Source organism: Ambystoma mexicanum, chromosome 13 (genome assembly GCF_040938575.1).
Source record: "Ambystoma mexicanum isolate Mex_15411 chromosome 13, UKY_AmexF1_1, whole genome shotgun sequence".
Classification (NCBI taxonomy): Eukaryota; Metazoa; Chordata; class Amphibia; order Caudata; family Ambystomatidae; genus Ambystoma; species Ambystoma mexicanum.
The window spans coordinates 719,186,878-719,198,345 of NC_090938.1; the positions used below are offsets into that span (position 1 = coordinate 719,186,878).

An 11,468-nucleotide genomic window follows, 5' to 3' on the forward strand; every position below is an offset into this window, starting at 1 on the left:
CCTGGGTTGAGTTTTAGGCTGTTTGTGTTCATCCAGTCGTAGAGTTCTTTGAGACATTCTCCCAGAGTTGTGTTCGCTTCTTGTGTATGTTCAATTTTATAGATGATTTGTGTGTTGTCTGCAGCACGTAAGGTTGTGTTTTTTGATGATCTTGATTAGCGGAGCCAGGTAGATGTAGAAGAACAGTGGGGATAGGGATTATCCTTGTGGTACTCCACAGTCGGTGTCCAGTGGAGCAGATTTGAAGGGTTTAATCCAGAGTAGGGCTAAGTCTGTTAAGTCTGTTATTCTATTTCTTCTATTCTCTTGTTGAGGATGTTGTGGCTGACTGTGACGAACGCTGTGGAGAGGTCGAGTAGTATTAGGGCAGATGCTGTGTTGTAGTCTGCGTTTGTCTTTAAGTCATCCCAGATAGATAAGAGTGCCGTTTCTGTTCCTCTCCCGGGTCTAAAGCCGACTTGGACCTGATTCAGCAATTGGTGTTTTTCTATGTGTTCTTGTGTTAGTTTGTAGTACTTTTTTGGGTAGAGGATGTTTGAAATAGGTCTGTAGTTGGAGAGGTCTTCCACGTCGCCTCTCGTGTCCTTGAGCAGTGGTTTGAAATGCACCGATTTGAATGATCGCAGTACTTACCCTGTTGCGAGTGACATGTTAAAAAGGTTTATGTAGTATTCCAGTGGTGCGCCCTGTGTGAGGATGGATTTGGAAATGTCTGGGGCGCAAGCGTCCATGGGGGAGCCTGCTTTGTTGCTATGTCTTATCAGCTCAACAAATGTCTCTACTGATATTTGTGGGAAACTTTGGAGTTTATGCTGTGGTTTTACGTTTGTCGGGTTTGGTTGTGGTTTTGGTTGATTGGTCTGCTTTGTATAATTTGATGGATGTCGCAGATTTCTTTTTTAAGTCTTTCGCTAGGTCATTACATAGTTTCTGTGAAGGTACTGGAGTGTTGTTGCATCCCGGTGGGTTCCTCATTTGATTTATGATGTTGAACAGTTCTTTTGGATTTCTTTTTTGTAAGACTGGATTTGTCATTGGAATTGGGCTCTCTTTTCTTGGTCGTATTCTTTCCTCCATTCTAGTTCGAGTTTCTTGTTGTTCTTTGTCATGGTGCTGAGCAGTATGGTAAACCATTTTGCCATTGCTCTCTTTCGTGACGGGGTGAAAGGTTTTTCAGGGGAGATGACGTCGATTGCTTCAGCGATCCATTTGTGAAGTAGCTCGGTTTTTCCGTCGAGGTCAGCTTCGTCCAGGTTAATGGTAATTGGTTTTGTGAGTTCAACTTGTTCTATTAAGTTGCTCTCTTTGATGGTCTTCCAGTTTCTTTTTGTGGTAGTTGGGAGTTTATTGGGCTGCTTGGCTACCTTAGTTGGTAGCATGATCACAAATGGAATGATGAGGTGATCGCTCCAGAGTATCTGTATTGGTGGTGCAGTGGTGATAAGAGTTTTGCTGGTGAAGATTGCATCCAGTGCTTGTCCCGCCGTGTGTGTTGCTCTTTTGACCAATTGTTGTAGTTTCATGGTTTTTAGTTGCTCGATTAGCGATTTCTGTGAGTTTGCATTTTCTTCTTCAAACCAGATGTTGAAATTCCAGAGGATTATCAAATGTTCATGTTGGATGGCTATGTTGGTGATGGCTTCTATGAAGTTGTTGACGCAAGTTGCGTTGTATGTCGGTAATCTGTGAATTTTAAGTTTGTTTTTGGGTTTACTGTCAAGTGAAGGACCATGAATTCACAGTTTTTGATGTTTAGTGGTTTGTCTGTTTTTATTTTCAGGTGTTCCTTGAATGCTATTGCAAGACCTCTCCTTTTTTTCCTTTTCTGTTTAACTGTGTGCACTGGAAGTTGTCGGGTATGCAGCTGTCGAGTGTGATTTTGTAGTTGTCATCCAACCATGTTTCTATGATGAATACGACGCTGATGTCCTCGTCGCAGAGCAGGTTGTACATCTCTGTGGTGTGTTTTGATATTGATCTTGCGTTGATTAGGTTGCTGTGGATTTTTTTGGCCCGGTTTGTTTTTTTAATATCAGTTTTGCCTTGTGATTGTTGCATTGGTTTGGTCCCATGTTGCTCTCAGGGTGTGATGGTGGCTCAGTCGCGTCTCTGTCGTTGTTCAGTAGGTTTACTAGGTTAAGTATTCGGTTCTTGTTTTCTTCATGTTCCTCTTCTATATTTTGTTGTATTTGAGGGAGGTGTCCTCGTGTTTTTGTGTTATATATGGAGTGAGGGCGTCGATTTTGTTTGTATTCCTTCTGGATGTTGCTGTTCTTTTTCGGCGTGGCTCTGTTTTGTTGTTGATACGTCTCGCATGGTTGGTCGTATTGACTTGTTCGGTGAGTGGTTGGTTGTGAGGTATGGTGTTAAGTATAGCAACTTTTTTCTTCTCTTGGCATTTGTTCTGTTGTCGACCGTGTTTGTGGGGGTGTGCTCCGCAGTTGTGATTATGTGGTAAGATTCCATTTGGTTTATTCCTTCTCTTGGTTGTCTTTCGTGTGGCCCTGTTAGTTTTCGTGGCATGTTGCGTTCCTTAGTAGTAGGTTGATTTAGATGTTTCTTTGCTTTTGGGTTGTCTGTGTTGTGATCCTTTGGGTTTGGTTGGTTTATAGGTTTGTTTGCGTTTAGGTTGTGTTTTAGGTTGCAGGGGCGGTAGCCCACATGCAATGCTTTCCTGGTTGGTTTGTGATAGTTCTTGTCTTCCTTGTGTTTGTGATTACACTTGAAACACTTGTGTATAGACGCGTTACAAATGCCATATCATATCATATCATTATAGGCGTAATGGTTTAGCGTCGGGTGGTCTTTATTTAAAATTTTTAAATATTAGCATTGGGTGGTGTTATGGCTTGATATGTCGGGTGGTTGTGGTGGAGGGCTGGGAAGGCTCTCGCCGAAGTAGCCATGGGGTCCTTGCCTTACCGCTGGATTTACTAGGGATGGTATACGATGGGGAGGTCCTAGGCTTGATGGGATTCAAGGCTTATTGTTGGGGTTTCTGGTTATCTCTATAAAGGGTTGTCTAAGCTTTAGATATAGTAGTTAATGAGAGACACCTACATTTGTGTTTCCTGAATAGTGTGGAGAAGGCCTACCTTTCAGAGCACAGTAGTTATAGAGACACTCCATGATTCGAGTCTCCTAGGTAGTTGAACTATGGTTATAAGGTACAGTTCAGGCTAAATGCCAAATGTGGTTCTCTAGCTCAGTCAGACTAAGTTTGAAGTAAGGCTATCTGGCAAGGTTAGGCTATCTGGCACAATCAGGCTAAAAGTGAGATGAGGCTATCTGTTACAATCAGGTTATCTTGCACGATCCAGCTAAATGTACAATGAGGTTATCTGGCACAATCAGGTGAAATGTGGAGTGAGGTTGTCTGGCACAATCATGTTGTCTGGCACAATCATGTTATCTGGCACAATCGGGCTAAATGTGAAATGCTGCTATCTGGCACAATCAGGGTATCAGGGCGCAATCAGGTTATCTGGCACAATCAGGCTAAATGTGAAATGCTGTTATCTGGTACAATCAGGATATCTGTTTGACGAATCACACGTGGAAAGTGTGGGATAGATGTAGGAGATACTAGGCATGGACATAGTAGAGGGGACTTAGTGTTCTTCACGTTGTCCTATACGCGGAGTAACGCTCTAGTCTTTTGACAGGAATATCCGTGTGCTATAATTAGCCACCAGGTGAGGCGTTCGGCGCGTTGCAACTCCTTTGCTGACCAATGCTTCGTTTGTGTACTCCGTGTGCGAAACAGCGCTCCTGTTTCATGAAGACTTACGGTATTGTTTCCTCCTTTTCCCCGATCCCGATTCCTGCTGCAGTGCCGCGCTTGGCTTAGTACCGTGACCTGCTCTTTCTTTCAGTTTATGGTACAGCGTCCCTCTCTGCTTTCTCTACGCTTTCTGTTGCTTGCTACCATTACGGCTGGAGTTCTTGCGGTACAGCCCTCTGGTCGCGCTGGTATCACTTCTTCAAATCGCTCCGCTCCAGCCCCTTTATCTATACGCCTGCTACAGCTATCAATGCATACTCTCCCACTTTGGACTCCATCCAAACTCCTTCCAACCTGTTCCCTCATTGGAAATCAATTGTCCTGTTGCAGTACAAACTACTTCCAACCTATGCCCTCATTGGACATCACTTGTTCTGTTGCATTCTGGAACTCGCGGTCCACAGCAAGGAAATCAGCTCTGAAGAAAATACTTCCAGACCCGCTAAAGATCATCTACAGCCACCTCTACTCTACAAGACCTTCCCAGAGTTTTTCAGCTAAGGCTTTTCCCTGATTTGGTGTGGGCTCCCCGGGGTCCTGGCTGCCGGGCAGTTTGACTTCCCGGCAAAGTGGCCTCTGGGGGAGCCCGTCCCTATCTCTTCAAAAAGAAGAGCAAGTCAGTGAAGAAGAGGACAACCAGTGCGTGGAAAGAACAGAAGGTGGAGACTTCTTCTGACGAACCAACCGACTACAACACAGAAACCTCAGGTGAGGACAAGGGTATTGTGACTACTGTGAAACCGTCGGAGTCTGAGAATCTGGCACAGTCATGCTAGATGGGAAATAATGTTATCTTGCACAATCCGGACATCTGGCAAAATCAGGCTATCTGGCACAATCAGGCTAAATGTGAAATGCTATCTGGCACAATCAGTTTATCTGGCACAATCAGGCTAGGTGCAAAATTAATAAGGTGGCTAGGGTTGGTCAGTTTAGTGGGGGGCAGTAATGGCTGTACCCCCTGCCCATAACCGCACTTAGTCAGTAGCTGCTGGGTGACGGTTGCAGGCTCCACAGGCTAACACGGGCCAACACGGTCTGGAGCTGCTTCTTCAGGAGCTGTTGTCCTTTGACTTGGGGTCCGGGGCTGCCCTGGATGCTTATTGTAAAAGGGTTTCTGTCCACCACCGAGGTGGGAGGGATGGGAGGCAGGAGGAGTGGGGAGGAATCAGGAAGTTAGGCCTACTGGGAGGCCGGAGCACAGAGAGTGCGGTAGGCGCTGGATGCAGTTGTTTTAATGTAAAGCCTTCAATTTGGCCCACAGGCCTGCTATGGTCTTGATACACTCACCTGCAGCGCCGGATGGAAATACGCGCCGTTCCTCAGCCATCTAGTTGGATTCACCTGAGGGCTGCAGGGGGGGAACCAGGCCCAAATAGGGTCTAGAGGGAGGCTGGGAGACGGGCTGGGGAGTGGGAAACGGGGAAGAGGCTCAGAGCTGGGAGTAGGGAAGGTAAAAGCTGCACACAGCGAGGTTACAACTTTTATTTAATCAAAAAGTGCAAAAAGCAGCACTATCTTTGCGAAAGAGCAGTAGCTCTGTGCAAAGCTTACCTAATGAGGAGGCCGCAGGTGCGCCGTTCCTCAGCCACCTATTTGGGTTCACCTGAGGGATGCAGACCAGCCAGCCTGACAGACTCCTCAGCTGCATTTATGCCAAGTTGAGTACTCGATATTTCATCAGTTAGTCCCGATGTCGGTCTCAACACATATTTAATACTCGCTGTCATTTTTGTACCCAAACATGCCAATGAGGTTGATGCATCCATCCGAAAACGGCTGTGGGTCAGTTCTTCCCACTAATTGAAGAGTCATTTTATTAGTGGGGTCACTAGCCCCACCTCTTTATTCGCTGCTTTGATGACTTTTGCCAGACAAGTTCTTGGATGTCTCAATACGTGCAGTTTAGGTTGGGCCTGTGCTTACCAATATAAAGCCTCTGGCATCTCGAGATTCTTGGGTTGCCCCCTGCTTTGGTGTACCTGCCTCCCATATCCAACCTTCAGCCTCCCGGCTGCTGGTGAATATCCTGAGAATATAAGGGGTGGCCCCTGGTTCTAAAGGTATTTGCCCGGTCAGCCCCCTTTCAAGGCAGCGGATCATACAAGTTTAATAGCAGGACATGGATCTGATACTTACTGGATGAATGCTCACAAAAGGTTAAAGATAGAAGCCTTCTTTGCAGTAATGCCCACTGTAGAGCAACAGGGGCCTTCATCTTCAATGGACAAATGCACCTTCTGCCAAAGGTCATCTGGGGACACACTTTACAAATGTAGGCTGGACACGTGACTTGCATGCAGCATGAGAACCTCAAGGGGGTTGTGGGGAGGCGGTGGAGCATGGACCTGGTGCTGAATGAAGAAATGGGCACCAAATGGGTCGAAGATAAGGCCCAGAAGCCAGGTCTCCATCATTCTCTCTCATCTATAGCAGAGCATCTGCGCTTACATCGCCATCAATAAATGTAAAAAAACATAGGTATGAACCATTCAAGAAGAAAAAGACAGCAGCATAAATAAATACGGAGAGGTTGGGCCTGTGCTTACCAATATAATGCCTCTGGCATCTCGAGATTCTTGGGTTGCCCCCTGCTTTGGTGTATCTCCCTCCGATATACACCCGTCAGCCTCCCTGCACTGGTATCTTTTCTATAAAGAGAGTGCACTAGAAAAAATACGTTTTTGGTGACCATTTCATATTATAGAACTTCCATACAGCCATTTAACTTTCTCATTCCAGAATTGAAAAACAACACAAACACAGGCTTCGGTTATGCACATTTATATCTGCAGTGTTACATTTTCAGACTCAATGATTTCAAGCACAAGGTCATAAAAATGTCCCATTCTAGAAAAAGTTTGTGGTTAAATGTGACTTTGTAAATCGAAATCCCTTCTCAAAGAGCGTCAACAATCGGTGTCCGTTTGCTACGTTTGGGGCTGGTGAGCAACATATAGTAGCCGTGCATTGACATTAATGGCGTTGAAGGAGTTTTTGGTTTTAGCCATACAGCGAATTAAACCAGGCAGCCCAGACAGGCAGCTCCGTGCTGTGGGTTCCTGGTAAAGTATTGTGTATATTTGTCACTGCCCCTACTTCACCCCTCTATAATCATCGAGGCTGTAGTAGCCCTCAAAAGGCAGAGCAACACAACTAGGATGGGAGAACGAAATGCTCGGTAAACAGAAGGTACAGCTGCAAGGTGGAGTACCTCCACGAACACCAAAAAAAGTTCCCAATTCAAGAGAAAACAAGTAAAGAAGTTTCCTGATTAAAAAGGACAACAGTGCTTTGTCATGCTCTACATCATACCCTTCATACCACAGCATGACCATCACCCCAAAGGTGGTCTAAATGCCCACTTGAAGCTACGGCAGGTTTTTAGACTGTTTTGCTGTACCAGAAGGACCCTCTGGAAGTTGGTCACTGCACTTGAGTGCAAGAGACACTACTACCCCCGAGAACCGGGCAGACCTACTATTGGACAGCAGTATTGTTTTGGGTTCACCTTCTGTGTGAATATATATATATTATGATGTTTACCCATTTGTTGTGTTTTTGATTAACATTAGATGCCATCAGTATCTTCGCTACAGTTTCAGTAAACCACTTGCATTGTAGTGGCCTTTATACTCAAATAGAAACACATACAAAATGCTCACTTTTGTTTAGTATTTATGTATGTTTATTAACTTGTAAAGATAATGTATGAGCATTAAGAATGGTATAGTCAAATACACAGTTCACTTATTGCTAATATTAGCGAGTAGATACCCAGCATCCTACTCTTCTATTTACTTGGAAAATATTTAAATTGCCAAGCAAGATGTGTGTGGTGCCACAGCCCAGTAAAACATCAACAAATGAAACTTACAATAGTGCTGCTGTAGATTGGCCAGCCAGGAGAACAGGTGAGCTGTTTTCATTGCAGCACCTTCCCCATGCAACATTTACTTTTACGGACAACAGTTTGTTGAATAAATTCATCTGCAATGGCTTCAACATCCAGATGGGCCGCTTCATCTGTGTGTCCATGTAGCAAAGCATCAGTAATTAATGGAGCTTGGCCCATTGTAGCTCTCAGATATGGTTTGATGCGCCAAAGGCAAGAAAATGAACACTCCGAAGAACAGGAGGATACAGGGATGGTTACTGCAATTTGAAACAGTGGTGCCAGTTCTGGGAACAAATTGCACATAGGACGACCCCTTTCACCTTGGAATAAGTCAAAGACATCCTGAAAACATATAACCAGAGTCTTATCCCTCTATAAAAGTTAAAGGAACATATTTCTATGTAGCTCTAGATTGCATTCATGGAAGTCAGTCTTATAAAAAACATGATATATTCACTGGTGGCATTCCCTGTAACAAATATTTCTATGTTAACCATATGGTTACGTGCAGTTGTATTGAAACGTTCTGACAAAGCTACCAATGTGCGGTCCATGAGTTCATAGTAACCTTGTCGATAGAGGTCTTTGGGAGACAGGAAAACATGGGCAACTGACCCGTCATCCAGGCGCCGTGGATTTTTCCTGGATATTCTTTGAACAAAATGTTCCTCTAGTTCCACATTTAAATCATCGGCCGCTGATGTGGTTTTTGAGATGAAGTTTTCAAATCCCTCACGCATTTGTGCAATTATGGTCTTAAGGTTTTCAGTCATAACCGATGCTTCATGGAACCTTAAAATGACCTTCTGTAGAGCAGTGTTCACAGTTTCAACACAAGAAAATACCATGCAAAGAAGATGAAGACCTAGAAAGGTTTCGAGATTATGGAGCTACAAGGGCAACCCATGAGCTTTTGCTCCCTCTTCATTGTGGGCACCGGCTGCAAGTCCCAGAAATTATTTTACAGAACTGTTGTTAGCAAGCACAGTCTTCAAAGATTTTGCTCGAACTGTCCATCGGGTAGGACAGAATGGAAGCAGTTTGACACTCCCTTCCTCTTGACAACTTTCAAAACAAGCAAGGTGTTTTGGGGAATTCATTTCAAATGAACCCAATCAAGTCCCGTACAAAAACCAATAGACCCCTGAACTTGTCAATCTCCATACCTACTTCCTGAACTACTAAATTCAGATTGTGTGCAAAACAGTGCACATAAATAGCTTTTGGTGCCACCTCCTGTACCAATGTCTGCAAACCCTGTCGATGTTCAGCCGTATTAGAAGCACCGCCATAACACTGCCCTCGACAGTTTTCCATTTTATAGCCAAACCTCAGGAGAACATATTTTAAAATGGCAAACAGAGTTTGTGGTGTAGTACTAGACATTTGATAAAAGGCAAAAAAAATCTCCTCTACCTGAAGATCCTCTTTTGCAATGCGAAAGACTACAGAGACCTGCTCTTTTATTGACACATCAGCAGTCTTATCTAAAATGATAGAAAATAATTTTGCATCATAAATCTCTTTCATCAGGCCACGGAGCAAATTATGTGACATAATTGCCAGCATTTCATTTAATATGTCATGCGACATCCATTTGTACTCTGTTCTTTGAAGCCAAGTTTGAAGTTCTGAGACATCGCTGCCACAAAGCGACAGAATTGCCTTTAGATTAGAGTCCTCGTCAGTATGGCCCCGAATTGCAAGACCTTGCCAAACTAAAGCCAACAATGTGGTCGGGATATTCACCAGCACACTTCTGTTATCCCTCATCTGCTTGAGGCGGCCCAAAGACAGAGCTGCTGCAACATCTGTACCCCTTTTCACAGACGCTAGTGCCATTGCAGCCGCCCGATGGAGGTGTGAACTCTGATGGCTGTTACATCTCTCTATGGGCTTCTTAGAATGGTTAAAGCCATTTTTAATGATAGTTTCCAGGCATCCTTATCACGGCCACTTTTTGGCAGTGGCATACCCTTTTCATTAGCAGACTGGCATACTTTACAGAACATTTTTCCAACAGACTCATCGGATGTAAGCCAATTATAGGTTCTAACCATTTCTTTTGGAAAGTGCGGCCCTGCTGGGACTTTAAAACATTTGATTTTGTTACCCGGGGCTCAAGGAGTTAACACTCTCGACCCCCGCCGTTGGGAAGGCGGAGCCTGATTGAAGAACAGGGGTTCTGGGGCACGTGCGCAGCAAGTTATCAGTTACTCCTTAGTTGTAAAAGAATAAAGACGTTCATCCAATCCCTCCGTGTGTGCGTCCTTCATTGGGCCTAGATCCCTAGGCAACATTTGGCGACGAGGATTTCTCCCGCACACCGGAGCCCTCCTCCAGCAGCAGTCCGCTGCTTCCGCGCTCGTGCTGCAGGAAACCCTGCAAGCCTCCTCCTCCTACTACTCCTCCGCGCAACACGGCAATCCGCCGGATACGCTCAGGCGGCTACCGGCCCGCTGAGCCTCCTCCTCCAGAACCCCGCAGAGGCGATCCCGCCCACGTCCTCCCTCCCGGATCATAGAAGTCACCACCGAAACCGCCCCGCTGAAGAAGACGCCCGGACCACCGGACATCCGAAGGGCGCACGCTGACCGGCTCGAGGCCTACCAATCTCGCCCAGGCCTAAACCCCAGGCACCATGAGCACTCCACCCTCCAACCCGGGTTCCAGCCAGGGACCTCAACCACCGCGGGCGGCGAAGTCGATACAGCTGTGGTTGCCCCCACCATTCACCATGACACCCCAAGCAACCAAAGGGCCCAGGTGGACCGACTGGATGGATGATTTTCATCACTTTGTGAGGGGATCCGGCGACGGGGACTCCCCCAACATAAGAGACATTTTCCTCAACCTCGTAGGGGGAGAAATCAAAACCGTCGTAAAAGCAATTCCGGCAGCGGAACAAGACACTTTCCCCAATCTGATTAAGGCGTTAGACAAACTGTTGATCATCGAGGTCAATAGGGACTACGAAAGATATCTGTTCAACCAGTGCACCCAACTGCCACAAGAGACTGTAGATGAATTCATCACACGTCTACGAGTGAAAGGGATGAACTGCCAATTTGACGCGTTCTCGCTGGAGGAAGCCATACGGCTGAGGGTGATCGAAGGCTGCCTCTCCCCCGCACTAAAGAAGCAACTGCTAAAAAAACCTCTCACCATACCTGAAGTGAGTGAACTCGCTCGCATCCACGAGAGGGTGGATGCGCAAGCCTCATCCATGGGACGCTCCGGCAACCCTACTCCAGACACGGGTGAGCTCATAGCTGCCATACAGCCGACCCGTCAAGGGGACAGGGGCCCGCAGCCATACAGACTACCGGCGACCCCTGCAATGCCTGCCGCACGCCAACAAAGACAGTGCTACCGCTGCGGAATGTCCTTCCCCCACTCAGGGTCATGTCCGGCCCTGTCCCAACGATGCACTAATTGCGGAAGAGAGGGACATTTTCAGGCCGTCTGCAGGGAGGGCGTACCATTCCCCCCGATGCGACCCCAAGTGGCCACCAGGATGCCTTTCCGGCCACAGCCACTGCAGTATAATCAACCCAGACCTTACCAGCAAGGGTTTGGGCAGAGGCGCTACGTCAGAGCGATCGACGAATACCAACCGGCAGAATACGCTCCGCAGTACGACCCGGCCGAACAGCCCAGATACTTCACGGATGAATACGACGACCCTCCTGCGGACCACAGGCCTGAGACACTCTGCCAGGACGACCAGGCGATGGCCTATTACGCTCCGTACGATCAATACGACCACAACGAGTTCGTCAACCT

The 11,468-nt window shown here is 46.4% G+C and overlaps 1 protein-coding gene across 1 annotated transcript in view; it reads right to left on the minus strand.

Moving 5' to 3' along the window:
- LOC138521795 (E3 ubiquitin-protein ligase TRIM39-like) overlaps positions 1 to 6,453 on the minus strand; it is a 196,707-nt gene extending 190,254 nt beyond the window's left edge. The window contains exon 1 of the mRNA XM_069634892.1: positions 6,334 to 6,453. The gene's annotated coding sequence lies outside the window, so the exon portion shown is untranslated. The remainder of the gene's footprint in view (positions 1 to 6,333) is intronic.
- Positions 6,454 to 11,468: the final 5,015 nt, after the last annotated feature.